The sequence below is a fragment of the Phyllostomus hastatus genome, unplaced genomic scaffold (assembly GCF_019186645.2).
Source record: "Phyllostomus hastatus isolate PE091 unplaced genomic scaffold, TTU_PhHast_1.1 phas_contig_495, whole genome shotgun sequence".
NCBI lineage: Eukaryota > Metazoa > Chordata > Mammalia > Chiroptera > Phyllostomidae > Phyllostomus > Phyllostomus hastatus.
In genome coordinates, this window is record NW_025333895.1 from 6,573,500 (window position 1) to 6,597,962 (window position 24,463).

Below are 24,463 nucleotides of genomic sequence, written 5' to 3' on the forward strand. Positions count from 1 at the left end.
CCCTGGCTGGCGTCGCTCAGTGGATTGAGCGTGGGCTGCGAACCAAAGTGTCGCAGGTTCGATTCCCAGTCAGGGCACATGCCTGGGTTGCAGGCCATGACCTCCAGCAACCACACATTGATGTTTCTCTCTCTCTCTCTCTTTCTCCCTCCCTTCCCTCTCTAAAAATAAATAAATAAAATCTTTTTTAAAAAAGGTGTTTTGATGGGGGTTACATTGCATCTGTGTACTGTCTGGGGTAGTATTATTGCCTTAACAATGCCAAGCCTCCCAGTCCGTGAGCATGGAATGACTTTTTGTTCACTCAGGTCTCCTTTCGCTTCTGTCAGCAGCGCTCCGTGCTTTCCAGCACGTAAGTCTCACATGTGGCTGAATTTACCCCTATTTTACTTTGTTGCCTGCTACTATAAATAAATAGAAAAAATTTTTAAGGTTTTATTTATTTATTTTTAGAGAGAGGGGAAGGGAAGGAGAAAGAGAGGGAGAGAAACATTAATACATGGTTGTCTCTCATGTACCCCGTACTGGGGACCTGGCCTGCAACCCAGGCATGTGCCCTGACTGGGAATCGAACCGGCGACCCTTTGGTTCACAGTCCAGCACTCGATCCACTGAGCCACACCAGCCAGGGCTAGAAATTTTCTTTGTTCCCTTTTGGGATTGTTAACTGCTAGCTTGCTAGCACATAGAAACACAACTGATGTCCGTAGGTTGGTTTTGTGTCCTACGACTTTGCTGAATTTATTTCTTAGCTTTAACAGGGGTGTGTGTGTGTGTGTGTGAGTGTGTATATCCTTTAGGGTTTTCTACATATAAGATCATGTCACCTATGAATAGAGATGGTTTTACTTCTTCCTTTCCAATTCGGAGGCCTTTTACATGTTGTTCTTGCCTAATTGCTCTGGCTAGAACTTCCCCCACAATGTGGAGTAGAAATGGCAACAGAGGTGTCCTTGTCTTGTTCTCAAACAGCCTGACACTCTCTGAGTTTCCACCTGATTCTTGGTTCAGGCGGGAGATTCAAGTGTGTGCTTGACTCCAAGGAAACTGGTAGAAACAAGAGGTGGGCCCCGCTGCTGTAGCTCAGTGGACTGAGCATGGGCCTGTGAACCCAAGGGTCACTGGTTCGATTCCCAGTCAGAGCACATGCTTGGGTTGCCAATCAGGTCCCCAGTGGGAGACGTGCGAGAGGAAATCACACACTGATGTTTCTCTCCCTCTCTTTCTCCCTCCCTTCCCCTCTCTGAAGATAAATAAATAAAATCTTAGAAAAAAAGAAAGAAAGAAAGAAAGAGCCCTGGCTGGCACAGCTCAGTGGATTGAGCCCGGGCTGCGAACCAAAGTGTCGCAGGTTTGATTCCCAGTCAGGGTACATGCCTGGGTTGCAGGGCCATGACCCCCAGCAACCCCACATTGATGTTTCTCTCTCTTTCTCCCTCCCTTCCCTCTCTAAAAAAATAAATAAAATAAAATCTTAAAAAAAAAGAAAGAAGGAAAGAAATAAAGGAAGGAAGGAAAGAGGAGGTGGGAAGCCAGTCCATCACCCGGCCACGGGGACCCGTGGTTGTCTATTGCTCTCACACCCAGCTGCCCCAGTGGAAGGGTGAGAGGCAGCGCTGGCCTCAGCGGCACAGTGAACTTGGACTTTGGACAAGTGCCCCGAAGCCTCCGCACTTGAAGAGCTTGAGTCACGGATGGCAGGCGGCCAGGCGGCCTGTCGCGTCGGGGGAGTGTTACGGGGCAGCGGCGTGCGGGCTCCTGCCATGGAAGCTTGTGACCGTGTCAGTGGAACACAGTGCACGGCTCACGAGAAGCTTAAGTCTCAAGGGTGGGGCGAAATAAACAGTGTTTTAAAAAATAATTGGCATTTTATATTCTTTATGACTCATATTAAAACATTTCAGCTCTTGCTTTTAAATAGTGTGAGTAACATGTTAATAACATGACTACAATTATATATATATATTTTTAAATCTTAGTTCAATGCTTTTTTTTTCTTTTTTGAAGGGAGGGAGAAAGAGAGGGAGAGAAACATCAATGTGTGGTTGCTTCTCATGTGGCCCCCACTGGGGACCTGGCCCGAAACCCAGGCACGTGCCCTGACTGGGTTGGTTCAATACTTTCTTTTTTTAATTTATTTTTTTTTATTTTAATCATTGTTCAAGTACAGTTTTCTCCCTTTTACTCCCATTCCAGCCCACCCACCCATCCCTCCCCACTTCCCTCCCATTACCACCCTCCCCCTAGTTTTTGTCCCTGTGTCCTTTAAATTTGTTCCTATAAACCCTTCCCCTTCTCCCCTGAAATTCCCTCTTCTTTCTCCTGTGGTCACTGTCAGCCTGTCCTCTATTTCAGTGACTTTGGTTATATTTTGCTTGTTTGTTTTGTTATTTAGGTTCCTGTTAAAGGTGAGATCATGTGGTATTTGTCTTTCACTGCCTGGCTTATTTCACTTAGCATAATGCTCTCCAGTTCCATCCATCTGTCACAAAGGGTAGGAGCTCCTTCTTTCTTTCTGCTGCATAGAATCCCATTGTGTAAATGTACCACAGTTTTTTGATCCACTCAGTTACTGATGGGCACCTAGGTTGCTTCCAGCACCTAGCTATTGTAAATTGTGCTGCTGTGAACATCAGGGTGCAAAGGTTCTTTTGTATTGGTGTTCAATACTTTCATAGAGCGACCCCAAAAACTTTAGTTCATCTCCACACGTGGCCCCAGGGTCCACGGCAGCTGGGAAGGACACGTTACCACGACTCGTGGTCTGACAGAGGGAAGAGCATCTTGCCACAGCCGACAAATCACGGCCCTGTTGTTTACATTCTACCCACCGGTTACGTAATTGTTCCCGGTTACCTTTGACTGGTTAACTTCCTTCCGTGCTTTCTTTTTTTTTTAAAGATTTTATTTATTTACTTTTTAGAGAGAGGGAAGGGAGGGAGAAAGAGAGAGAAACATCAATGTGGGGTTGCTGGGGGTCATGGCCTGCAACCCAGGCATGTACTCTAACTGGGAATTGAACCTGCGACACTTTGGTTCGCAGCCCGCGCTCAATCCACTGAGCTACGCCAGCCAGGGCACCATGCTTTCTTTTAATCCTCACCTGAAGGTATGTTTATTGATTTTATTTTTATTTATTTATTTTTAAAGATTTTATTTATTTATATTTAGATGGAGGGAAGGGGAGGGAGAAAGAGAGGGAGAGAAACATCAGTGTGTGGTTATGTCTTGCACACCCCTGACTGGGCACCTGGCCCGCAACCCAGGCATGTGCCCTGACTGGGAATCGAACTGGTGACCCTTTGGTTTGCAGGCCAGCACTCCATCCACTGAGCTGCACCAGCCAGGGCTGTTCATTGATTTTAGAGAAGAAGAGGGAAAAAAGAGAGAAGCACTGATGTGAGAAATTGATTGGTTGCCTCCCATGTGCACCCCGACTGGGGATCGAACACACATCCCAGGTCTGTGCCCTGGCCAGGAATCAAATTCCCAGCCCGTTGGTGTACGGGATGACACTCCAACCAACTGAGCCAGCGGGCCAGAGTTGCCTTGTTAACTTTCCTTCTTTTTTGTTTTTAATTCTGCATTACACAGAACTGTGAACACATTCAAAAATAGACATAGTACAAAGTTCGCAAATCACTAAATGTGATTCTCCACATAAACAAAATGAAAGATAATAACCACATTCTCACATCAGTAGATGCAGAAAAAGCACTGGATAAAACCCAGCACCCATTTACGCTAAAAACTCTCAGGAAAGTGGGAACACAGGGGGGAAAAGGAGTGTAAGGAACCTCCCTGGAACCCAGCACTCAGCCCGCCCCTCACGCCCACGTTACTTTAACACAAACCCCAAACACTGCGCCAGTTCACCCCAGCGAATTCTGTGGGTAGCTCTCAAAGATAAGGGCCCTTCAAAAAAAGCTCACCACCACCAATATCACACCTACAAATAATAATTCCTTACTGCCATCTAATATCCAGTCGGTTCAAATTCCTGTTGTCTGCCCTGGCTGGTGTAGCTCAGTAGATGGAGCACAGGCTGAGAACCAAAGGGTCATCAGTTCGATTCCCAGTCAGGGCACATGCCTGTGTTGCCGGGCAGGTCCCCAGTTGGGGGCGTGCACGAGAGGCAACCACACACTGATGTTTCTCTCCCTCTCTTTCTCCCTCCCTTCCCCTCTGTCTACAAAATAAATAAATAAATAAATAAATAGTCTTTTAAAATAAAAAAAAACAATTCTCAATAAACTAGGAATGGAAGGGAGTTTTCTCAACCTATATAAAGAACTTCTATATGTATCCTTCAGCCAACACCATACTTGATGTTGAAACCCTGAACACTTTCCCCCAAGATCAAAAACGCCCCCAAGATCAAAAAAGGCAAGGATGTCTGCCCTTGCCAATGTAATAGTGTAAACAGATAAATGAAAGTTCTACAGACTGGAAAGGAAGAGATAAAACTGTCTCTCTTACCCTGACTGGTGTGGCTCCATGGACTGAGTGCTGTCCTGTGAACCAAAAGGTCATAGGTTCAATTCCCAGTCAGAGCACATGCCTGGGTTGTGGGCCAGGTCCCTAGTTGGGGGGAGGGTTTCTCTCCTTCTCTTTCTCCCTCCCTTCCTCTCACTCTAAAAATAAATTAATTAAATCTTGAAACAAAACCAAACATGTCTCTCTTGGCAGAATACACTTGTCTACATAGGAAATCCTGAGAATCTATGAGGAAGTTATTAGGACCGATAAGGAAGCTGACCTAGCAAGCTCACAAGCCCTGAGGTCAATACAGAAGGGTCAGTAACTGTTTCTGTATACTGGCTGTATTAGTTATCTATTGCTGCATAGCACCTTACCCCACAGTTTAGCTTCCTGAAACAATAAACCTTTGTTATCTGCCCGAGTGTCTGTGGATCGGGAATTTGGAACTGGCCAAAGGGGGCTCAGGGCCTCTCGAGAGACTGTAGTTTGGCGTCAGCCGGGGCTGCAGTTGGCTTGGCCGGGGCTAGAGGTCCAGCATCTGGGGACTCGCCCACGGGGCTGGCAGGTTGGTGCTGGCCGTTGGCAGGAGGCCTCAGCTCCGTGCCGTGGAGACCTCTCCATAAAGTAGCTGGCGTGTTGTGACAACGGAGAAAGAGTGAGGCAGGAGCTAAAGTGTTTTGTTTTATGTTTGAGCTTAGAAGTCACAATCTGCCATTCCCGTGATACTCTATCAGCTGCACAGGTCAGTGGAATCCATTGTGTAAGGGCAAGTCCACGCGGGGAGGAACCCCAGGAGGAGAGAGGCAGGGAGGGGCGTCGTTGAAGCTTGCTGCTGCACTCCCACGGAGCAGCCGAACACCGACATTTTCATAAACACTCGGTTCACTCTCACCGAAAAACACGAAGTACTAGTGTACGAGCTAACGAAAACCCACAGGTGCCCAGTAGGATTTTGCCACTCATCAGCTATATTGCAGGCAAGTAGTGTCTCTTGCATATTTTATGTCTTTTAACAACAGGAAAATTCCCTCTTCACTGGCCCTAGCTGAGAGCTCTGTTGGTTAGAGTACCATCCTGATATGCCGAGGGTGCAGGTTCGATCCCCAGTCAGGGCACATACGAGAATCAACCAATGAATGCATTAAAAAGTAGTACCACAAACTGATGTTTCTTTCTCTCACTCTAAAATCAATAAATATACTTTTAAAAAATTCCTCTGCGTAGAAAATGAAACTTTTAAGACTCAACTCCCACGCTTCCGAATACTCTCTGACAGCATTAGAGACTGAGAAACTGAACTCCAGCTTCGCTTGCTACGGAGGTTTCTTACATCTCGAGGGGATTTCAGGAGTGGCCTTTCCCCAAGCCCGGGTTGGGGGGGGGAGGCGGGGCCCTCCCTGCTTGCCGGCTGACCTGCCGCAGTGCGTTTCTTCCTCCTTCCGGCGTATCGATGTGATTTGCCCAAAAGTTGGTTCTTCACCCACCTGACAGCGTTTATTACACACTGTGGAGTACTATCCCGCAAACTTCTGATCGCAAAGATCTCAGATTCGCAAACGCTTGAGCAGGAGTGGGCAAACTACAGCCTTTGGCCCGCATTTGGCCCGCTGCCTGTTTTTGTAGTTTTTTGGGGAAAAGAGCCACTCTCACTTGTTTATTATTTATTGCCTATAGCTTTCGGACTCTAATATCTGAATTGATTAATTGCAACAGATACCATAGGACCCACAAAGTCTAAAATAATTATTAACTGACCTTTTTTTTTTTTCTTTTGGTCAATCCTAAAGCCTCAAGTAGTGGAGCCTTTGATACACAGGAATCTCCAAGTCATGGTATATTACGAGGAAAATTTGCCAGGTGATTGGCAGGTAAGGACATGTGCTTATCTGCTGATCAGCTTATCTGCTGACCAATCTGCCAGCAACACTGACTTTCCAATCATATTCATAAACTGGAAATAGGTGAAAGGAAGATCTCTGGGGATAAGAAATGACTGTCATAAAAACCTTATGCTAAATTATACTATCTTTTAAAAATATAATTTATAACCAAGATATTTGGTTTCTTAGCCCAAAGCACTTTGTCAGCCACATGTCGGGGGTGGGGTGGACAGGGTAGGCTGGAGAACGGCATTATGGAGGCAGAGCACGGCCACCACCGAGGATTCGCCTGGCAGCTAGATCTTAAGGCAATAGGAATCCGAAGAATAAGGCAGAGCCCTATTACGGCACAGGGCTGCATTGCATATTAATAGTGCTAAGCTATCGAGAAAAGGTTAACCATGTCCAGGATCCTTTATCTAAAATAGTTTTTTTTAAAACTAAGCTTGCTATTTAAAATACAGAAACTTCAGAATTTAAAGACTTCATTGTGGTTATCTGGAAAGCTAACTTGAAATAATTAGTGTTACTAAGATATTTTTTTAAAGATTTTATTCATTTATTTTTAGAGAGGGAAGGGAGGTAGAGAGAGAGAAACATGAATGTGGGGTTGCTGGGGGTCATGGCCTGCAACCCAGGCATGCACCCTGACTGGGAATTGAACCTGCGACACTTTGGTTCTCAGCCTGAGCTCAATCCACCGAGCTACGCCATCCAGGGCTAAGATATTGTTTTGAAAAGGCCTATCACATTCACACAGTGCATTGTAACCTATCTCTTAACCTGGTCAGAGCGAACACAGTTCACAGAAGCTCATCCTTATATTTTCTAGATTCGCATTCATTGCTGCACCAACTTACTTTGTGGGTCCATTTCGAGAAGGCCAATATTGATACTTTAATATTGTTGTCTCCTAACAAAATTATACAAAACATGCCATGGTGTAACTGTCATTTCTGGCCACAGCGTGACTGCATGCCCTCTTGGGGAGGTGGCGTAGCAAAACGATGGAAAACCGAGCCTTGGTGGTCAGCTGCTGGGGTTCAAACTCTAGCTCCGTCATCGACGAGCTGAGCGTATCGCTTACCTTTTCTGGCCTTCAGTTTCCCCATTTCTAAACCGGGCTTGTAAACACAATACCTGCTTTATAGGGGTGGAAGGGTTTAATGAAGTGATTAATGCACGTGATGCTTTTGCACAATGCCCGGGTGCAAACGACAAGCACCAACTATTTGTGTAGTGTTTTTTTTAAGCTTTGGTTTTCTTATTTTTTTTAAGAATGATATTATAGTTTTTTTTAAAGATTTTATTTATTTATTTTTTAGGGAGGGAGAAAGAGAGAGAAACATCAATGTGCGGTTGCTGGGGGCCGTGGCCTGCAAACCAGGTATGTGGCCTGACTGGGACTCGAACCTGCAACGCTTTGGTTCGCAGCCCTCACTCAATCCACTGAGCTATGCCAGCCAGGGCTGTGTAGTGCTTATTAGCATTATTATTTCAGCCTCGTGACCCCTGCTGGTTCTGAAGAAGAACACAATGAACATTGTGTTTAGTGATTTAACCTAAGTAAAAATTCGGGCTCCTGTTTGGGGGGTCCTATACTGACGGAACAATTCTCACATGTCTCTGTCTCCCTGGATAAAGTTTTAGTGCTCTGGCATGCTCTCCAGGACCTGACCTGGGAGTGTTTCCGAGTCCCTCTAACAGAACACTGTTCGAGTCACTCTATTCCTACCCGTGTCGCAGCCCTTTATCTGCATGAGCATCACTGTGTCCGTGGGTCCCTTGGAGACTGGCTGAATGGACTTCACCTTTTGGTTCCATTATGTCCTTTGGTGGTATCTTACCCTTGTTCAGCAAGCCCGGGGCGGGCTCCTCACAGGGACCTGTCTGCACTAAACAGGACAGCCAGCTTCAGTCTGCCACAGGGACCCGAGTGGCATCACAAGGATCGACCATTACCTCTTTCTGTGGCTTTATCTCTGATCACACAGACATTTGGCCCAATTTTTAGGCTGTTGCCATTCTTGCCAAGGTCTGCCTTTATCACAGCGACAAGTACACTGTGAGTGGCCGAGAACTCGGAGCAAGCACGTGGGAAACCTCGGAGCAAGTGAATCGGATCCTTCCTGGGTAACAAATCTTGGTCCAGTAGAAACGTCTGTTTGTTTTTTTTTTTTAAATGTGTGCTAGTGGATTTTCTGCAAGTCCCTCATTTCACTTCACGTCATGATGATCTCTGTGGATAAGCTCTTCCCACAGATGTTCCTTCTCTTCTACAAGGACAGGGTTTACTTGTCCACAGACCATAGAGATTCAGACAGAGGAGGCTGGGCACAGATTTCTGCAGGTCGCATTTCTCCTGGATCTTCTCCCTTGGACAGGCGTCTTCTGATTCCCCCACATGGTTCTGGAGATGAGTTTGTAGGCTGAGAGACCTCGCTGTCAGCAGTTAGCTTTTTTATTTTCTTCCGGTTCCCTTGCTTATAAACCTCTGCATGTGGGTCATTCCACTACTGCAGAAGCTCCACCTGATGAGGGTCCAGCTTCAGTTTCCTGCAACTGCTCCAGACGGGTTGTGTCTGTCTGCAGAAGCCTCCAGTACAGGGTTCTGAACCAGTAGTGGCTTCCCAACTCGGTGGCAGGCTGGAGATTTTGCTGGGGGTTTGTGTCAGGCCACGACGTCTGGCCTCATCTCAATCCGCCCAACCAAGGTTTCCGCCGGCATCTCTGCTCCGACCTTCCGGGACAGCAGCTGCCATCCGCGTCATCTGAAGCCCTGGGCTCTCCCGGCCCCTCCGCCCTTCGCGCTCAAGCTCTCGGCGGTCAATCTCTTTCTGTTTGCCTGGTGGACGTGAAGGTTTGCAGCACTTCAGCCAATCGAAGATTCCCCAGGACGAGAAGCGGAGACTTTGTCCAATCGTGTCCCTCCAATGACTGGGGCTCGCCCAATCACACCAGGAAGTAGCCAATGATGCCTCTGAAAAAAACACGGAAGGCGGGGAAAAGAGGAGGGGTGTGGCTACAGGGTCCCGCCTTCTACGCTGCAAAATAGAGATTCTGGGCATGCGTGAGGCAGTCTGAGGCTTTCAGCGCAGTGGTAACTGAGGTGTGTGTCCATTTTTTACAGGTATTTTTTTAAAAGATTTTATTTACTTATTTTTAGAGAGGAGAAGGGAGGGAGAACGAGAAACATCAATATGTGGTTGCTTCTCGCGGCCCCCCAGTGGGGACCTGGCCTGCAACCCAGGCATGTGCCCTAGACTGGGAACGAGACCCGTGACCCTTTGGTTCACTGGCCCGTGCTCAGTCCACTGAGCCACACCAGCAAGGACTACAAGTATCTTTTAAAACTACTCGTCCACCCTGTGAGAGGAAGTATATTTAAAACTAAATATACCACAATGGCCCACTAATCCAAGCACTGCACGTGATACCTTCTATTTATGTTTATTCTTTCAAAACTGACAGTATATTAAATTTTACTAATTTAATCTGTGCGTATTATCCAGATTGATCCTCAGCTGAGTGAGGGTGCCAGGGTCACTCTGTATAAAATGTACATATTAGTAAAGTTTAATATCACTGATACTTTTTCCAAGAGAATACAGAGAAGCGTAAATGGAAGGATTGTTATTTCTCTCTTGTATCCCCAAGGCCCAGCTCGGTTACTCTGCAGGGTCCAGAGCTTCACCTTGGAGACCCCGCCCTGCAATCCTTCCTTTTGTTGTCTGTGGAGAGGCGGGAGCAGGACAAGTTCACGTGTAGACTCTGGAGACACACTTCCTGCCTGGGTTGGAGTTCTGTCTGCCATGCCCTCGCTGAGTGATCTCAGCCCAGTCACTCAACCTCTCTGTGCCATTTCCTCATCTGTAAAGTAAGGGTATTAACAGTACCTATTTCACAGGGCTTTGTGAGGATCGAGTGAGTTAATATGAAAGCGCTTAGAAAAACCCTAACCCAAAATAAGCACTTAGTCAATGATAATAGTGTTGAGTGGGCAGGTGTAATTTAAAGCAGGTAGCGGCTCATTAGTATTATCTGCCTCGACTTCGCTTCAGTTACAGGGCTTTGAGTTGAAAAGATCGGGATCCACATTGATTCTGTAAGTATGAGGCTTTCGCCTCATAAAATGTACTTAAACTTTCTGAGTCTCGGTTTCCCCTTTTGTAAACGAGAACTGATGTGAGAATAAAACGACCACATGCATGTAACCTACTGAGCACGGTGCCTGACATTTAGTAGATCCTCATTAGGTAAGAACTGTGACTGAGAACTGTGAACCCATCTCCTTAGGTAAGAACTGTGACTGAGACTACCCCGAGTTCGGCAATCCCCACTGTCTTTTCCTCTGGGACACACTGCTAGACTACAATTCTCAGCTTCCCATGCAGCTAAGTCAGGCCACATGACTGAGTTCTGGCCAATGGAGTGTGGGGAGAAGTGCCCCCGCACCTTTCCAGGCCTGCTTTCCTGTCCATTTCCTGCCAGCACCGCTGGGATGGAGAGTGGAAGCAGAGATGGGAGTTTTCTGAACCCCCGAGGCACCACTTGGAACAGAGCTGCTCAACCAGAAAAGCCCAAGTGGGAGAGGGATAAAAAATAAACTTTTGTTGTGATACACTGCTGAAATGCTGGGATGGTTTGTTACAGCCCTTAGCCGACCCAATACGCAGTTGTTTCCATTATTACTGTGCAGTTTGGCTTATTTAATTTTTATCCCTTGACCCTTTTGGTTTAGTTGGCACAATACGATTATATCTTCAGAGGGTGTGTTGTTCGTGATGCCATTTTGAGCCCCTCTTTCAGCTGTGTCTTTGGTGTGCCCCGTTTCTCCTGCACTGCCCAGGGAAGGAAACATTAGGTATTCATAGGCAGGTGCAAAGGTCATTTCCTGCTTCATTGCATTCCTATCCCACCTGTTTTTCTCCTCCCTTCTTTGCATGGATTCCTTTGTTCGTTCATTCACTCATTGATTTAGCAAATATTTATTGAGGCCTACACCATGCCAGGCATTGTGTAAGACTCGGGGATATAGTGGCGAACATGCACACCGCTTCCCAGCCCAGAGGACCTCACAGTCTAACTGGAAGTCAGGCGGTTCGCCAGCGCCCAGAAGCTCTGCACACATCTGTCTTGGAAGCCATGCCATGCGGTCCTGGTGTTGAACGAGTGATCGGGTTAAGAAGGCTTGTGCTGTGGCAGTTTGCAGGTGGGCACCAACAGAGAAGCGTTCTTTAAGGAGGCACTGTCCAGCCCTGGCTGGTGTGGCTCAGTGGCCTGAGCTCCAGCCTGTGAAGTGAAAGGTCAACGGTTCGATTCCTTGTCAGAGCACATGCGTGGGTTGTGGGCCAGGTCCTCCCGGCTCGGGGCTTGCAAGAGGCAACCAACTGATGTTTCTCTTCCTCTCTTTTTCCCTCCCTTTCCCTCTCTCTGAAAATAAACAAAGAAAATCTTTAAAAAATAAAAAGAAGGAGGCGCTGTCCAAGCAAAGGAGGTTGTGTGAGGCTGAGGTGGGGGAGGGGGTAACTGCACCAGGAAGAACAGTGAGTTCCGAGTCTGGAGGGGAGAGAAAGCGATGCGTCTGAAAAGTGAGGAGGTGAGAGATCGGGCTGGAGAGGTCAGGAGGGGCCAGATCGTATTCCAGGACAGCAAGGAGCTTGGCCTGAGGCGTTAAGAACGACCTGGCAGGACGGGCAGCTGGACGGGTCACCTGTTAATTCCTCCTCTGCAGGATGGGAAGAATCACAGGAATGACTCAGCTCAGCCTCTTCTCGGGGCTGGGCCAGGGGACGAGCAGCTGGGGACAGCGCTGCTTGCTGCTCTGAGGAGCTGTGTGGCCCCTGACCTGCTGGCACAAGAGCCTGGGGAGGCCCAAGTGTCTCGTTCTTGTTGCTGCACTTTAGGTTCTACACCGGCACCCCCATGGTGTGTCACCCCACCCACCCCCACATTGTTTGTGTCTGTTCCACCATGGGGTGCATCCGGCCCTCGAGAGAGGGCTTGCGTGATCTCAGCCCGTCATTCTAGTATATCCTCTGTAAAACCTTCACAAGATTTCCTTAACCTCTTTAATATTTTTTCTTTTTCATTTTTAATCCTCACCCAAGGACATTATTAATATTTTAGAGAGGGGGAGAGAGAGCGATCACATCATTGGTTGCCCCTTGAACACCCCCTAACTGGGGGGTGTTGAACCTGCAACCTAGGTATGTTCCCTGACCAGGGATTGAACCTGCAACCTATTGGTCTCTGGGATGATGCTGCAAACAACTCAACTACCCAGCCAGGGCCCATTTTATCTACTTTTAAAGTGTGCATTTCAGTGACATAGAGTATATGAGAGGTGATGTTGGGCAACCATCACCTCTGTCTAGGTCCAGAATGGCTTCATTGTCCTGAGAGGAAATCGCGTATCCGTCAAACAGAGACTCCCCACCCCGCTCCTCCCAGCCCCTGGCACAGATGCAGACGCTGGTCTGCGTCTGTCTCTGTGAGTTTGCCTGTGTTGGACATTTTGTGTAAATGGAATCATACAACATCTGGCCTCTTGTCTCTGCCTTCTTTCTCTTAACATAATGTTTCCAAGGTCTGTCTGTGTTGTATCATGTAAGAGAACTTCATTGCTTAAAGTACAGCATAGAAAACACAGTCAACAATGGCATAATAACTATTTTTTTAAAGATTTTATTTATTTATTTTTAGAGAGGGAAGGGGGGAGAGAGAGAGAGAGAGAGAGAGAGAAACATCAATGTGCAGTTGCTGGGGGTCATGGACTGCAACCCAGGCATGTGCCCTGACTGGGAATTGAACCTGCGACACTTTGGTTCGCAGCCCGCGCTCAATCCACTGAGCTACGCCAGCCAGGGCATGATAACTGTTATAGGTGTGGTGCCAGGCGGGTACTGGAAATACTGGGGGAAACACTTTGCAAAGTAGATGATTGTCTAATCGCTATGCTGTATGCCTGAAACTAATACAAAATAATAGTGAATGTCAACTGCAATTGAAAAATAAAAGTTAAAAATTAGTTTAAAAAAAAAGAACTTCAGCCCTGGCTGGTGTGGCTCAGTGGACTGAGTGCTGGCCTGAGAACCAAAGGGTCGACTCCTCGTCAGGGCACAGGCCTGGGTTGCGGGCCAGGTCCCCAGTTGGGGGCGTGTGAGAGGCAACCACACATTGATGTTTCTCTCCCTCTCTTTCTCCCTCCCTTCCCATGTCTCTAAATATAAATAAAATGAAATCTGAAAAAAAAAACCGTCATTACTTTTAGTGGCTGAATAGTACTTCCGTTTGGATCTGCCACATTTTTTTTCATGCACTCATCACTTAATGGGCATTTGGGTTGTTCCCACCTCTTGGCCATTCCAAATATTGCTGCTGTGAGTACTCGCATGCATGCTGTTGTTTGAGCACTTGTTTTCAGTTCTTTTAGGTGCAAAGCTGTGAGTGGAATTGCTGGGTCATATGATAATTCTATGTTTAACTTTTTAAAAAAAATCGATTTGAGAGAGACAGGGAGGGAGAGTGAGACACAGAGAGGAAAAAAGACATGAATTTGTTGTTGCACTTATTTATTCATTCATTGGTTGATTCCTGTATGTGCCCTGACCAGGGATCAAACCTGCAACTTTGGCGTATTGGGATGATGCTCTGACCAACTGAGCTACCTGGCCAGGGCCTCTTCTTTCTTTCTTTCTTCTTCTTCTTCTTTTTTTTAAGATTTTTTTTTTATTCATCCATTTTTAGGGAGGGAAGGGTGGGAGGGAGAGAGAGAGAGAGAGAGAGAGAGAGAGAAACATCAATGTGTGGTTGCTGGGGGTTATGGCCTGCAACCCAGGAATGTACCCTGGCTGGGAATCGAACCTGGGACACTTTAGTTCCCAACCCATGCTCAATCCACTGAGCTACGCCAGCCAGGGCTTCTTCTTCCTCTTTTTAAAGATTTTATTTATTTATTTTTAGAGAGAGGGGAAGGGAGGGAGGGAAACACCGATGTGAGAGGCAGCCTCTCACGTGTGCCCGACTGGGAACTGAACCCACAACCCAGGCACGTGCCCTGACCGGGAATCGAACCAGCGACCTTTCGCTTTGTGGGACGATGCCCAACCCCCTGAGCCACACTGGTCAGGACTCACATTCTTTTTTTTTTTTAAGATTTTATTTATTTATTTTTAGAGAGGGAAAGGAGGGAGAGAGAGAGAGAGAGAGAAACACCAATGTGTGGTTGCTGAGGGCTGTGGCCTGCAACCTAGGCATGTGCCCTGACTGGGAATCAAACCTGTGACACTTTGGTTCATAACCCATGCTCAATCCACTGAGCTATGCCAGCCAGGGCAGGTCTCACATTCTTGATGTCAAGTTAGATTCTGAGATCTTTCGTTTCTTCAGTACCTCCATTTCTGAGATACTGGCCACAGGGGCGAGACCTCGTTCCTAAATTCTCCTGCCGTGGCTTTCTGGGGTCCCTCTGAGGGAGGTTCTGAAGTGCTCCTTGGGGAGGAGGACCAGGACTGGAGACTCTGCCCAGCGGCAGGAAAGGGAGCGGGCAGGATGGCCTCCTGACCTTGCTGCCCGCGCCCTTCCTCTGGGAGCCTCCTTGGGGAGCTGGCCCTTCTCCCCTTTACTTCCCTGAGTCCCATCCCTCGACATCCTTTTGCTGCTTTTCCTTAGCTGAAGTTGCCAAGTTTGAAATCTTACCCTCACTCTTCTTGTATTCTCCAGTCCGCCTCTTTCCCTCGGAAAATGGAGGGCGAATTCCAATGGGTAAGAATCAGGTGGGGAGGGAAGAGAAACTGCCGGTGCTCCTTGCCCAGAGGAGACCCAGCTTTTAGCTCTTGCGTGTGCGTCCCGTGCGTGGGCTGCTGAGACGCAGACGCTGCCTCCCAGCCCCTGCTGGGGGCACAGAGGCCTGTGGCGGGCTCCCTGACACCTGTTCAGACCCAATGGTATTTTTAGCTCAAGGCCCCCACCCCTGCCGGAGCGCGCATTCCCTGGGGTGGGGCTGCCGGCCAGCCCGTGGGCCCCTCCTGGCGCCCAGACACTCTCATCTCCAGGCCTTTGTTCAAGTGGGCCCCTCCATCTGGAATGCTCTTCCCCAGTCTCTTCTGATGAAATTCTCCGCTCTGCCTGGTTCTTCAAAGCCTGGTGTCAAAGGCACCTGCCCCAGGAAGGCTCCCTCCATCTCCCCACTGGGATCCATTTCTCCCTGGATATTGTTTTCTTCCCCCCTCCAGTTAATACGACCCCATTTTCTGAAATGAAATGGAGACTGACTGACTCTCTCTCTCTCTCTCTCTCTCTCTCTCTCTCGTTAGCACAGTCGCACTTTGGAGAACAGGCGCGGAGAGCAGGAAAGCAGGCTGGCTGTCCAGGAATCCTGGCGTATGCGGTCACTACCCACACTGTAAGCCTCAAGCTCCTTGATTGCATTGCGAGTGAGCTGTGGGCGTGTCACCCACTGCCCTCTGGGGCCCGAGGGCGCGGTAGACCGGGCCAGCACCAGCCCGCTGATCCAGACCCATCTCGGCCAGTCCACGCCTGGCAGGTGGTGCGAGCTTGATAAGTCGCTGTTTTTATTGTTGTTGTTTTGTTTTGCATGCCCCTGAACTTGGGATCTTCTCGAGCATAGAGACCATTTATTTCTCTTCTTGTCGTATCTCAGCATTCTGACCGTTCTTGCCGTTACAGAACTCAGTAGAGCTTTTTTGCAGTTGGGTGGAATGTCTTCATTAGACAGAATGAGTGGGGGCCTGGACAAGGCATGGGGTGGGGGGAGGCTGAGGGGCCAACAGCGGGGGGGTCACCCACAAGTAATTTGCGAGTCTTCCCCTCTGTGTACACGTGTGATGCTCCTTCCTTCGGGGTGGGGTGGGGTTACTTCCCCGCCCCCAAGTCTGAACTGGCTGCGAGGCCCCCTCTGGCCAATGGAGCACAGCAGACGTGCCATTCTCACAAGGCCTGTGTGCTCCCGCTTTCCCTCCTTTGGAATGCAGCTGCCGTGCCGTAAGGAAGCCCGGACTGTTTTATCAGAGGGAGAGGCCCCCAGGAGGCTCCAGGAAGATGGGACACCTCGGGGACGCACAGACAAGCGCAGCGGTGTGACTGACTGCAGTCAGCACCAGGTGGACGAGAAGAAACATCCCCGAATCCACCATACCAAATGGTGGTTGTTTTCAGCCACTAAGTTTGGGGGCTGTTTGTTACACAGTGATTGGTGACCGACAAGGGAGGCTCTGGTGTGTCTGTGAATAGCAAGGAACAGGAGTAACAAGCCACACGTGCGGAATGCCTGCTGGATGCGGGCTTGTGATGCCGGCCAATCACATCCTCTAATCCGATGCTCATCGTAAACCTCTTCCCCGGTTTCCAGAGACGCAGAGAATTCCAGCACCTGTCTAAGGACACACAGTAAGTCAGCAGAGGGACGGGTTTAACTCAGGCTGTCTGACTCCCAGCCCGGCAGAAGGGCGTGGAGCCAGCACCTGCTGTTGGCCTGGGCTTGGACGGGCCCCACTGGGAAACCCAGGTGAGCTGGCTGGGCCTCTGCGTGCATGGCCGTGCCGTGAACTACACTCAGTGGCTGGGGAGTGACCTTGAAGCCAGACAGGGCCCACGTGAGAGGTCTCTGGGGCTGTTCCCTGGGCTCTGTGCTGGGGTCAGAGCTTTAAAGACTGGCCCCGTGTTTGTGTTCACAGCGTTAAGCGACTTCCTACTTCCCTGCAGCAGGACACGGAGGTGCCAGCGCTTTCTGGGGTCTGGACGACAGGAAGGGCCCTCCCAAACATAGTAGTATGACTCAGCATCTGGCGGCCAGCAGAGGCAGTGAAGGTCCCGGGTCCTCGGTTTACTGGTCTGCGAAGTGGTGTGATAACAGACCCTCCCCCAGAAACATGGTGAGGATGCTCGGGGAGCGAGGTTGGCTCAGGCCCTCGCCAGGCGTGCACTTTCTCTTCCAGCTCGCTCTTCCTCAGCTCTGCCGCCGGCTCCCCGTGGGGACGCAGATGGGTCACCGGGTCACCGACCCCGACCCCTGTGGTGTAACGTTCTCACCTGAAGTGCTCTGTAAACGGTGACTGTCCCTGACAGAGGGATAAGAGAAGCGCAGCAATGTCTTCGCACCTCCGGGCAATGGAAGAGCGAGAGCCTCCCTGTTCCCCACTGGCCGTGGCCCCAGCACGGGTCACAGGCCTTCTCCGAATCCCCAGGTTCCCTCTGCCTTAACCCCTGGGCACTCACTCATCGTGTGTCACAGATTGTGTGCTAAGGGCTGGGGCATTAAAAAAGTGAATGTTTCAGCCCCGGCGGGTGTGGCTCAGTGGACTGAGTGCCAACCTGTGAACCAAATGGTCGCTGGTTTGATTCTCAGTCAGAGCACATGCCTGGGTTGCGGGCTGAGTCCCCAGGAGGGGGTGTGCAAGAGGCAACCACACACGGATGTTTTTCTCCCTCTCTTTCTCCCTCCCTTCCCCTCTCTCTAAAAATAAATAAATTAAAAAAAAAAAAGAGTGATTCAGTGACTCAGTTCCACTGAGCTTCTTGTCTTGTAGGGGACAGAGAAATGATGGCCACAGCAAGACGGGGACTGAGACAGTGACTGTCGAAGTGTCCCAGGGGTCAGAGAAGGAGTCTGAGTAAGGGAAGGAGGACAAAGAGAGAGCACAAGAAGGCTACTTTCCAGGCGAGGTCTTTCTTTTCTTTCCTTTTTATTTTTAAAGAACCCAAATTTCCTAGCTGGTGTAGCTCAGTGGATTGAGCTCAGGCTGCAAACCAAAGCATTGCAGGTTCGATTCCCAGTCAGGGCACATGCCTGGGTTGCAGGCCAAGGCCCCCAGCAACCGCACATTGATGTTTCTCTCTCTCTTTCTGCCTCCCTTCCCTCTCTAAAAATAAATAAATAAATAAATAAAATCTTAAAAAAAAAAACCCAAATCTGACCAATGACAGGACATTCCAGATTCCATGTGAAATTAATGCAAAGGAGATCCACCTCTAGCCATAATGTGGTTTAAAAAAGAAAATCGTGGATAAAGAAATACAGTTATAAGCATTATACCAAAATATTAGATTTCAATGTAATGAAAGACAATGATTGTATTTGGGGGAAAAATTATGTTTATATAACATTGGCATTAGGCCGGGAGGGAGGGGTGGAGTTCCCCCTGGAGCCTGAAAAGATGTCTCCACTCATAAGCAGAGTTGAAGTGTCCTCACATTTTTGAGGAAAATAGTGATAAAAGTGAACTCTTGGTCATTGGTTCATGCCAGCTCTCCCCAGCTTTGAATAGCTGGGCCCACTCATTCCTTACATTCTTTCAATATTCCAACTCTGAGAGTTGTTTCCTTGGTGTAACTTTTTTTTTTTCAGATTTTATTTATTTTCCAAGAGAGGAGGAGGGAGAAAGAGGGAGAGAAACATCAATGTGTGAGAGATACATTGATCAGTTGCCTCTCACACGCCCCCTACTGGGGACCTGGCCCACAACCCGGGCATGCACCCTGACTGGGAATCGAACCGGTGACCCTTTGCTTCGCAGGCTGGCACTCAATCCACTGAGACACACCAGCCAGGGTTTCCTGGTGTAACTTTGACAATACGAAACATGTCCTTGAATGTCTGCCATGCCTCATGGTGTTTCTCTGGGGCTACATGACCTCAAGGTCCAGCCCTCATGCGCTGGTCTCTCCTTCTCTCTGTGCTCTCTGGGGCCCGAGCTCTGAGGGGCCTTGGAATGGCACCTTCAGGCCCTGGAGGAGCCCAGGGAGCCAGGCCTTGCTGACAGCCTCAGACCACGGACAATAGTCCCCATACCCATCCCAGCATCTTAGTCTTGCCTCCCTCTGGGAAAGGCTCAGACCTCCAGGGCTGGCATTATTGGGCTCAGATCCTCCCCCCACCCCCCAGGTCCTTTGTGACCTTGGTTAAGGTCACCAAACTCCTGATCTGAATTTCCTAATCTGTGAAGTGTGAATGGTTAAGAGCCATCTCCCAAGTATTTACAAGTTCTCTCCTGTAAAAGTGCTTAGCATCCTGCCCAGAAAAGGTGCTCAGCAAACAGCACCTGTCTGGGCTGTCACCCTGGAGAGGTGCAGACAGAGGATTTCCTGAACCCAGGACAAAAACCCTGTTTGTTTGTTTTTTTTTTTTTTTGGTACAAGTGGGGCACCTGCTGTCATTTTCACGGACCTGGCAACCCTCGCTGTCCCCAGAAGCCATCATTGCCTTTCGAGCTCTGCCAGAGGGGCAGAGCATTTGTTAACCTTTCTCCTCCCGGGTTGTCGTCTTTAACATTTCCTCGCCTGTCTTCTACAGCACTCCGGGATCTCCAAGCTTTTCTTCTTATATTTCTCTTGTCACATAATAAATAATAATAATAATAATAAAGTAACCTGATTCTTAGTGAGTCCCAGGGTTCCTTACTTCACAGCCAAAAGGTCAAGGGCCAAACACTCCTTCCTCCCTTCATCAAGCCCACCTGTATTTATGCATGGAGCGCCCAGCAGGTGCCAGGCTCTGTGCTCTGGGCGAACCCTGCCCTGGGTAGTTAGGCTGCAGCGGGTTAACTTTCCTCTCAGGTCTGGCTCTGTGTCCTCGGGCAAGTACTTAACCTCTGAGTCTCCATTTCCCCAGCTGCTGGGATTAAATGAGACACACCACTCGAGGCCACTCCACGGCGGGCATGCCCAGTTGCCCAGCTGCGGGGCGTGTGGACAAGTGCCAGAGGGGAGCCGGATGGCTTGGGTTCCAGGCCCCAAGCTTTCCGTCTTTGCTTTTCCAAATTGTTGATTTTTCTAATTGCCAACGTATCTAGAAGAAGAAGCGAGAATCCTCCTTGGCGCTCCTGACCTCTGCCCGACCTCAGACCGCCAAGGTGACTCAGCCGAGTGCATCCTCCCACACCTTTTGTTTCGCCTCCCCACAAACACGCACTCCAGAGGATGGGTTTTATCATTTTACCCCTCGACAAAAATGGGGTAAAGTGTCTGCGCTGTGCAACGGCCTTGCTTTTGAATGAACAATGTACCACTTCTGCTTCCGTTCCGTGCGTCTATCGCACACGTATTCGGAGAGAGGAATCCGGGCTCCGGGTCTGTCCGGGGGCGCTGCAGTTCGGAGGGGGGGAGGGGGCGGAGATCCGGGCTCGCGCCTCGCTCCCCGCCCGCCCGGCCTCCCCTCCCCCGCCCCGGCCCCTCCATTCCAGAGCCCCGCTTCCGGCCCGCTCGCCCCCCGGCTCGCCCAGACCCCTCCCCCGAGCCGCCTCCCCTCCCCCTCCGCGCCCCGGACCCCGTCTCGGAGCCCCGGACCCTCCCTCCTCGCTCACGCCCCTGGTCTCCCGGAACGCTCTCCGCTTCCGGGAGCTCCTCCCCCGCCCCCCGCCCCCTCCGCGCCCGCCCCCGCCCGCTCCGCTCCGCTCGGGCCCGCCCCTCCCCGGCCCCCAGCCCCTCAGGCCCGCGGGAGGGCGCCGGCGATCCCGGGAGGCGCGGCAGGGGGCGCTGCGCGGGCGGCGGCGCGGCTGCGGGCGGCGGCGGCGGCGGCGGCGGGAGGAGGCCGGAGGAGGCGGGGGCGGCGGCAGGCGGGGGGCGGGGAGCGGCGCGCGAGAGGGAGGCGAGCGGCGAGACACAGGCTCCGAGGCTCCAGCGAGCGAGCGACGAGCGAGCGACGAGCGAGTCGGGAGGGAGGGAGCGAGCGAGCGAGCGAGCGAGCAGCCGTGCCGCCGCCTCGCAATCCGCCGCCATCCCGCCGCCTCCGCGCCCGACCGCCGCTCGACCGCCATCGCTCGGCCCAGTGTCGCCCGCGGAACCAGACCAGGTGGGCCCGGGGCGCGGGCGCGGGGCCGGGGGGAGAGGCGGGCGCGGCGCTAAGATGGAGGCGCCGAGGCGGCGCGGCCCGGCTTTGTCTCGGCGGCGCTGACTGACAGCGGCGAGCCCCGGGCCCGGCCGACCTTTGTCCGCGAGCGCGCCGGGCGCGGCCCGCCCCGCGCCGCCGCCGTTGGCCGGCGGGCCGGGCGAGGGCCGCGGGGCCGGGCCTGGGGCGGGCGGCCCGGCGCGCTCGCCATTGTTGTGGCGGCGCCGCGCGGCCTGGGCGCGGGCGGCGGGGTCGAGGCGGCCCCGGGAGGCCGGGCCGGGGCGCGGCGCGGCCGGAGTGCCCCCGGGGTCGGGGGCTGGTGGTGCGGAGCGGCCCCCCGGGGCCCGGGAGTCGCCCCGCCGACCCCTGGGTCCCGCGGCCGAGGCCGCCTGTGTGGGCTGGGGACGTCGGGGACGGTTCTGCGGCCCCCCCGCCCCCCGCCCCCAGCTCACTTTCAAAACCACCCCCGGAGGTGGGGCTCGGGAGTCGGGCGACCCCCTGGGCCGCAGAGCCGAGTCGGGGCGCGGAGCCGGCAGTGTCCCCCACACCCCCCGAGTGTCCGTGAAGTTGGCGGCCGGGGGCTGCCGGCCTGTGTGCGGGGGGCCAGGGGCGGGGCGCTCACAGCCCGCCGCCACGGTCGCGGTTGCAGTGCGGACGTAGAGGGTGATTTTGAAAAGGCTTAAAGGCTCTATTGCTGAAAATGTTTAATAATAAACAGGATGTCGCTGCTCAGGGCCTGCCAGATGGTTTTATTTTTTTATTTTTTTATTTTTTCATTTTTTCCCCCTACCTTTCCCCCCTTTTCTGAGTAAGCAACAGCGCTGCTGAAATCGTGGGCCTCGGAAGAGTGGATTTCGCCGACATAGCGTTGGAAGGTGTTTTCTCTCTCTCTCTCTCTCTCTGTATGTGTGCGTGTGTGTGTGTGTGTGTGTGTGTAAATCTCGTGGGAGGTCCGAGCCCACGCTGAGGCCAGAAGGGGGTGTTTTTCAGGGGGGTGATTCTCATGAAGGAAGTGGGAGAAGGGGGCTGGGAGGCTCTCTGGAGTGTGTTATTTGCTAAATGGCTGCCTGGCAGAAACCTTTAAAAGCCTTTGGTTTACAGGGTTGTTAACCGTCCCTGAGATTTTTTTTTTTCCTCCGCGTAGGATTTTATGTGCCTTTTTACGTGGCTGTATACATTATCATCCAGTTTGGTTTGTGTGACCCGTTCGTTTGAAGTCCTAGTGGGGTTTCTCTAAACCCATCCGGGCTTGTCTGTGCACCGCCCTGGGGTGTGAGGTGGGACTGGGGAGGCCCAGGCTTTGGGGTGCCGGTCCTGCTTCTGTTGGGGAACTCCCACGTCCGTGAGCCTTCACTGGCGTTAAGTAGGGAGGTTGCCTTCTCCATCTCCTGGGGTCGGGAAGGTGGGGGAAGGCGTAGCTAGCAGAGGGCCTGGCGCACCACTGGTGCTCAGCCGGTGTTCCTCCTGTGGCTGTTCGTGTGGTTGCCGTCAAGCCCTGGCGTGGAAGTTGGCCACTGGAGGTGCCCCCTCAGAGCACAGCGGTCCTGCCGATGCCACAGGTGCTGGGCTAGGGCCCGGCCGGGGGAGAAGTAACTCGGCACAAGACAGCGTGGGCCGCTGGCGCGTTCAGTCCCGGGCCTCTGGGAGGAGACCGGGATGGAAAAGCAGCCTGTGGAGCCCTCGAGGACTGACTAGGTGTGGGTGGTGTGGTCACAGGTCCCTGGGCGCGAATCCAGGGTGCCCGTGCCTCTGGAGGCTGCGCCTGCTGTGCGGTGTGCGGCGGAGCCAGAACGAGGGTGTGGGATGTTGAGAACAACAAGCCAGGGCCCAGGGGCTCTCGCCTGGGGAGCAGCTGCTTTCCTTGGGGAACAGCAGGCGATCATCTGGGGAGCCTCTGCTCGTTCGGGCGCGCGTGTCTCTTGGAGCCTGGATTCTGGTCCTCTTTGGGTTACCTTACGCAACTCTGAGCCTCAGCTCCTGCATCTGTAAAATGGGAGTAATTACGTCTTGTCTTAATTAATCTGTTGAGGCTCTTGGGAGCCTCAGCGTACTATTTGTAGCCAAGTGCTTCCATCCACAGAGGGGGGGCGGGGGAATGTGATGAAAATGTATGTTGTTTTTGTCCTTCCTAGTTTTCTGGTTCCTTTTTCCTAGTTCCTGGTCTTTTTCTCCAGTTCTCTTCATTGATAGAGATGTGTGTGACCTCCTCACCCCAAATTCAGTTCCCTCCAGTGTTTTAATATGGGGACCATTCAGCTGCCCGGGGGCACCAGCATAGCTTAGAAGAGCTGTGCTGCTCAGCCGAATGGGGGTGTCTGCTTTTTGTGGCAGGTGGTGGGAAGGACTGAGGCCAGCGGGGGGAGATGGACCCCCCAGTCTTGGCCGCAGGTGAGGATTGAGACCCGGGTACCTCTGGGCCAAACCTGGTGAGCGAGACTCTGCTTGGGTTACAGGGGCTCTGAAGTCTGATGGGAGATTTGTTTGGACTCGTTGGCATTCCCACAACCATCTCGGTTTTGTTCTTTTCAAACAATCTCCTTGTAACCTCCTTCGGGCCTCCTGGCCGTCTGTGGGACTGAGACGTTTTGACGGGGTCATGTCATTCTCTCGGTCCCCACCCGTTCGTGCCTCTCGGCCCGTCTTTTCTATCGGATTTCTTTCCTGCCCGGTCTGGCTCTGGTTCCGGGCTGCCGGTTAGCTGGTTGGTTAGGGAGGGAGGTGAATCGGCTGTCCCTCCCACCAAGCTGTTTGGTTACTTGTGAATTTTAGCTCTTTTAGTTGTCTCTACCAGTTGTGGGGGCCAGCCACCTCCTCCTACAGCTCCCGGGGCCCTCCCCGGTGTCCTTCGGGCCCCAACGGGTCAAGAAAAAAGCCCGGGAAGGAAGAGGCAGAAAGCCTCGGGAGAGTGGAATTTCAGGAATGGCGAGTCGGGACTAATTCCAGGCCTGGTCTGGTTGCCTGGGGCCTGGCCGAGGCTTGCTTTCTTTTTTTCTTTTTTTTCTTTTTTGTGGTTGGCTTGTTCACACCATTCCCTTTTTTAAAATATCAGTCCCTCCCCCTTTTTTTTTCCTGAAGGATTATTGTACTTACAAGATTTTTTTTCTTTGCCTTGCACAAGGTACTGACTCATGTTGCTGATGGCTGTGTGCTGGTTATGTGTCTCATTATTCTGCTGCTTAAAATTGATCATTTCTGTGTTGGTTTCTGTTTCAAACTGTAATAGGCCAGGTGGGCCAGTACATGTATTTCTAGATTG

The 24,463-nt window shown here is 51.4% G+C and overlaps 1 protein-coding gene and 1 long non-coding RNA gene across 10 annotated transcripts in view; both read left to right on the forward strand.

Moving 5' to 3' along the window:
* The first annotated feature begins 9,425 nt into the window (after positions 1 to 9,425).
* Positions 9,426 to 17,783, forward strand: LOC123823532. 2 transcript variants are annotated; one of them, XR_006786543.1, is made up of 4 exons: positions 9,426 to 9,471; positions 15,680 to 15,768; positions 16,358 to 16,772; positions 17,060 to 17,783. It is a non-coding gene; the product is annotated as an uncharacterized LOC123823532 (long non-coding RNA). The 2 variants fall into 2 exon arrangements; XR_006786542.1 differs by having other exon boundaries at positions 9,443 to 9,471; positions 15,685 to 15,768.
* Positions 17,784 to 20,942: 3,159 nt separating this feature from the next.
* Positions 20,943 to 24,463, forward strand: part of PRRC2B (proline rich coiled-coil 2B) — an 81,731-nt gene continuing 78,210 nt past the window's right edge. For 7 of the 8 annotated variants that reach the window (XM_045846231.1, XM_045846237.1, XM_045846233.1 and 4 more), the window contains exon 1: positions 20,943 to 21,171. The gene's annotated coding sequence lies outside the window, so the exon portion shown is untranslated. Of the gene's footprint in view, positions 21,172 to 21,516; positions 22,083 to 24,463 lie in introns of those variants that run through there. The other variant, XM_045846232.1, reaches the window with a different exon arrangement.